Source organism: Ascidiella aspersa, chromosome 2, assembly GCF_963924565.1.
Source record: "Ascidiella aspersa chromosome 2, kaAscAspe10.2, whole genome shotgun sequence".
Classification (NCBI taxonomy): Eukaryota; Metazoa; Chordata; class Ascidiacea; order Phlebobranchia; family Ascidiidae; genus Ascidiella; species Ascidiella aspersa.
The window spans coordinates 9,756,541-9,762,540 of record NC_139448.1 but is presented as its reverse complement, the minus strand read 5'-3'; positions in this window follow the sequence as shown (position 1 = coordinate 9,762,540).

The window sequence follows — 6,000 nt, the reverse complement described above, 5'->3', positions numbered from 1 at the left end:
TGATCATAGGAATGCGCCGGAGCCATGGTTTGACTTCCATTCGAAGATGATTCGCTTTCGTAAGGGGACAGCGGCTCGTAGATGGCAGGAAAGGGTTGCTGTTGAGGCCTTACATTGATCTCCTGCTGCTGCTGATGATGATAATATTGATGGACAGGAAGGTGATTGTAATGCTCTCCTTGTTGGAAGAAACCCGGTTGCTCATCTGCTTTATTGATATGTATGTGTTGACTTGGTTCTTGGTAGGGCGTGAACTGCGTACTTGCTTGAAGAAGTTGGTTCGGTAGAGGATCGGGTTCATTTCTCTCCCCTGCCGCGTCGATGGCGTCAATCATCAGCTCGTCCTCTGTCTTACACCAGAATCGGCTTCTCTCCGACCACTGGCGCTCTCCCGACAGGCATCCGTTAAGAAAGTTAATATAACGAATGGCCAGCTGAAAACCAAAAAGGTACACCATAAATTAACTGACTTTTTCATTGTGAAGTAACTTATAAGCAATGTATCTTTTAGTTGTCGAACGTGGCGCAACATTGTGGCATTTATATTTTTCCCGCTGTGTCAAAGCGTATTAAATCATATACGGAAGGTATTTAGCCTCATCTAACACATCAAATAGGGCCAAGATTTGACTGTTAATCAAGAAAATAAATCGTTTTGTACCAACTACTATATATTGAATAAACGAGGCATCGCAGTTTAAAATTAAATATAAAATATTAATTGTATAATCGCAATTTAAACAGGCAATAAAAATGGCAGATGGTTTGTATGTACTTAACAAAAATAAAATGTGTAACAACTCAAATGAAATCGCTCGTCTATGTTGTGTTACGAAAGGCGCGTCTCTATTGACTCTCTCTAATAGTTACCTGAAGCGTCTGTTTTTTGTGCAGCTTTCGATTCTGCGTCAGTCTGATCGGAATCGCGCTCTGCAGACTTTCCAGGGCCTCGTTGAACTGACGCAGTCTGACGCGCTCGCGCCCTGCCGCTCCGGATCGGCGTTTCTTGCATTGACTGCTGACGTCACTCGATTCGCCGGGTCCGATGTCACAGTCAAGTTTGCGTTTCGAAGATGCGCGCATTGCCGAGCTATTTGCTGCCGGTTGATGCTGTAAGGTAAGTAGTTGCATTTATTTTTTGTTCGCTATTAAACTGCATTGAACTTGATTTGGTTTGTTGGAGGGGTAAACAAAATTTTCGATACATTTCACAAACATGGACTGAAATTATAGAATTTTGCCGACATACATCTACATTCTACAAACTACTACCGCATGGTCCAAGCTTAAAAAAAATTACCAACTGTTAAGCTTTTTTTTCGAAATTTGTAGGTTATTTTATAATGGTATCTTTATATTAAATAGTCTTGATAATAACAAGCGGTTATTTTGCAATACCGATAAAAGGATAATGTAATTCTAAACACACTGTAGGTCTTCTTACCTGAAAGAAATCCTCGGACTGGTAAGAATTCGATTCGAAGCCGTACATTCTTGATTTAGAGTATATTAACTTCGGTAAGAAGGCTCAAAATTCGTAAACCTTTAATTATATGCAATGTTAGATGCTGGTCGATTCAAATCGAATAGTGTCCTCTCATCGAAAGCGCGAGGCATTTATACGATTTTGCCCAGCCAGGGTTTGCACTTTTTCTTCGGCCTCCCAATATCCGGCCAGATATCCCCCAAAGAGGGGAGAGCGTCGGCCCGGGGGAGTTAAGGCCCAGACGGACTGCCCCTGTGCCATCTCCAGGCGCGACCGGCCCAAGGGTTGCTGGGCGGCAAGTGACAATGAGGCTTGAGTCGGATGCTGGGCTGAATGTGGACATCCGACCTACAGTCGGCGGCGCTTTTCAAAAGCCCGCCTTTCGCCTTGAGGAAATTTTCCGTGGATCTGTTTGCCTACGCTGGGCTGCTGACGCCGGTTTTGTTTTCATCCTTGTGTTTACCCAGGGTTTTGCTGTTTATGTAACTGTTGGAACGCTGGGTCTCCGTTTTCGAAAAAGTAGCAAATCATTTTTTTAACCCGGCGGCGGTTTACAGCTTCGAATATCGTTGCTATATTGCGCTGTAGCATTTATGACTTCTAGAGGCAAATATAGTATACTCAAAATCTAGCATGTTATAATATACGTATTTAAAAAAAAAATTTCGTTATTTAAAAAAACCTTAACTGATATGCTGGCCATATCTATCGGACTTCTCAAACACTCGCAACATAAACGAAATTCTAAAATTAAAAATCTAAAATGGTGTATAGGCTATAACAACTTGTTTTAAAACATATATTTTTGTAATTTAAAGAACGCAATTGTTAAGAAAAATATTAAGTGTATTGGGGAATAATTTTTAATTTAAAAATAACACCACATCTGAAAATTTCGTTTCGTCTCATCGCTGATTGGGCTCGAGCGAGCTTACGTCACGCCCGGAAGGCGGAAGTTATTCCAGGGTTCTCACCTATGCACTCGATTCTTTGCGGGACCAGGGTCGGACGCACGAGGCGTAGCTTTGAAAGCGCCGACTGCTCTCGTGACGCAATCACCTGCTGCGTTGGTCAACAAATCTCGCACTTGACACGTCACTCGGCTTCTATACGCCATCATCTACCTTTAGGTTTGCTGGTGTACGGGCAAATTGGACATGATCGAATTTAGGGATGTCCGTTCCTTAATTTTTTTCGAATACCTCATATTTTCGGCCAAAAAATTTCGCGATCCGCTTTGATACCAAACGGCTCATTACTATGCCCTAACAAGCATAGTAAACTAAATAATAACGTATAAAGCTAATGTTTATACCAGGGTATTAAACCAAAAAGTTAAAAATGTAGTTACACCCGGTGGTTATTTATATTATATTCTTTAATAAATTTTGATTTCAAACTAGAATAGATTCGTTGGATCGCAAAGCTTAAAAAAATTCCGATATCAATTTAGTATCGTATAGACACCGATACCGCCCTGGTATACCACTTGGCGTTTGGTATCGGCTCCAAACCGATATTGTCACAAATTCAAAACTGAAATATCGTATATGTTTATAAAAGAAGAATGAACGGAATATTTTTTAATTTACTGGTGTTGGAATATAGTCGGTATAATTTCACTAAAGTGTAATATTTGACTATTTCGTGTGACAGCATCACGGTGTATTCTTTTTAAAACCATCTTTATATATATTTTTTTTTTAATTGAAGTATCGAGAATTATCTGATATGGTAAGTACGTATCTTTAGACTTTACATTGAATTTCATTTAAATTGTACTGTCCGAACTTCTACTTTTTAATTTGAAAATATGCGAGTACGGCATTAAATGTGATACGTAAGCACTCTTTCCATGCTTATCTCTACTATATTACAAATAGATTGGTAAAGAAAGCACAACTTCATTAAAAAAAGTTTTATGTAAGCTATTGCATTACGCTGAAACTTATTTAGAGGATTACTCGAATTGCGCAATATTATTCACACGATGAATTAAATATCTTATGTTTTTTTGTAACATTAATTTTTAGATATGTTTGTACAGTAACACTTAAAATGTTTAGCATTTTGTATCCCACGGCTACTTTTGCAAAAACCAAAAACAAATAACGTTTTCGTGAGAACTTAAGAATTACCAACACGGTGTTTTCGTTAGGAAGCAATGCATGGACCGACAAAATAATATTTCCCCGCGGACCTGTTGGGAGTGGAAACTAACAGTTCGACAAATATTCGTTCTCACGCAACAGTTTTTACCGGATAGCGAAAGTTTACCGTGCTTAACGCAAAACTTAATTCGCTGTAATAACATTTAACGGCAGTATTGCCTAGCAATTTTTGCCGCGCATGTTATTTGCAACAAAAAGCTAAGCGTACGACGCACGTGTGTGATTTAAGTGAGATAATTTTACCTCAGTGTTTGCCAAACACGCTATAAAAGTGCAACGGAAAAGTATAAAACAAACATGTTTCTGTTAATTTTGAGTATAAAGTTTTTTAACACAGCTTGTCTTACAAACTATAAACGATTTTTGTGTTTTCTTTTTAGATTTTTTATAAATGTATTCTACTTGTAAGTAAGAATACATTTATAGATACATAAACAACGCAGGACATTTTCGAAAGGAAAGTCACATATTGGTTGTTTTAACAAACAGTAGTCAAAAGTTGTCACGAAAGCGTACCCCCTCCCTAAAAAACAAAATGTCAAAAGTGTGTTATTAAATATTTTAAGTCGTATACGCCACAACGTCGCAACAGCGAATTGCAAAGGTGCAAAAACGCAAGCCGCCGGACAGTGGTACGTATCGCTGGCTTTTATTTGCGTAAGACCTTTGTGTGTTTTTCCGATTTAAAATAGACGGCGGCAAAAAAGATTGATCGGGTTTTTTAAACCGTAGTCCAACTATAACTTCCACAGCGCTGTTCACCTGGGCAAATAATCACGCTGTTATACAAATTCACTGCGAAGTGTAGACAATAAAAAGAGATTAGAATTGGGAACTTAAGTTGTATTACCTACGATGGAACTCGCCATTGTACTTCAATACAATACCCGAATACTTAGTAAATTCTAATTTAATGTACCGCTATGTATTAACGACCTATATGGAAGAACCTTTTTTACGTTACACAGTAATTTCCAAAGTAATAGAGTTTACAAAAGTGTACACACAAGTAGCGTAATTTTTAGCAGCAGACAACATAATATGTTAAACTTGGTTTCACAAACCTCAAATTTCTATAACCATTGTTACTGTTGAATTACCGTTAAAGTTATAACAAAAAAGACAACATGTTGTGTATTTAATAAATTTTAAGATTTAGCGGAGCTTTAATAAATTAGATTAAATTCGTACACTATTGTTTTTGAGTGCTTTTGTTCTCACAACAAAATGTAAACACTTATTTTTAGGCTGTACCTTGAACAATCCGCCAGCGCAGTAAAACCGCTTTGAACCGCCGTTACTCCATGCAACGGCTGTGTGATGGATTTGAAACGAGTGCTGGCGCTTGCGTGAAGCAATACGGAAACTGTACATCCTTACAACGGCCTAAATCGCCTACCACGGCTGCGAAAGCTCGGCATGCGCGTATAGCGCATTAGGCAAGCTCGTTTTTCTTTTACCAGTTGCGGTTTTACTAATTTCAAATGAAGAAGTTAACTAAAGTTCGTTTGCTGATTGCTCACATATAGTCCGCTGGTCCAGAAAATACAATATAGAGCAAATTTTAGTTTGGTTTGAATATATGTGTGAAAGAAAAAGCCTGAATAGGCTATTGGATAAAGATCAAACCTAATAAGTGTAACTGTCAATGATAACCAGCAGTTTCAGCCATTTTGAACCAAAGAACAAACTGCAAGAAGTGAGCGTTACCAGCTAGACCTTCCAAGTTCAAGTTTAAAATCAGCAGTCAAGCCGCGACTAAAATCAATTTTAAGATGCCAGCGCGAAAAGGCGGTAGGAGAAAGTCAAAAAAGGAGGACTCTGTTCAAATCTACCACGAGCCTTTTTTCAAGTCCCAACCCCCGAAGAAGCCCTACGCTGCCGTTCGAGAAAGGGAGAGACTTAGAGTATTTAATGAATCTCTGGAATCGCTCCAAAAGGTCATCCCAGTTCGATTACCGGCCGGAAGAAAGTTGCACAAAAAGCAAACTCTTCAGGTGAGTTGTTTAGAGATAGCCTTACAATGGTTGAATGTTACAAGCTATTTTGTCCGGTAGTTGCAAATTATATCAACTAATTAAGAACTAACGTGCTTTGAAGTCTTTCGGCCTAAGCTATTTTAACGCCAGGGAAAAAGCATGTTTACTGTATGAAAACTAAATTATTTTTACAAATCCCAAAAGTGTTTTTTCTAACAGATTATTTTGAGTAACTTGGTGTGTAGTGGCATTAAAGCTGTTTTTTTAATGGACGGCAGAAAAGCTTGGCCATATTTCACATTTCAGGCTTTCAAAGTTATATTAGATTTTGTAGGCAACCGTTCACGTGATTTCTTTTTAAATA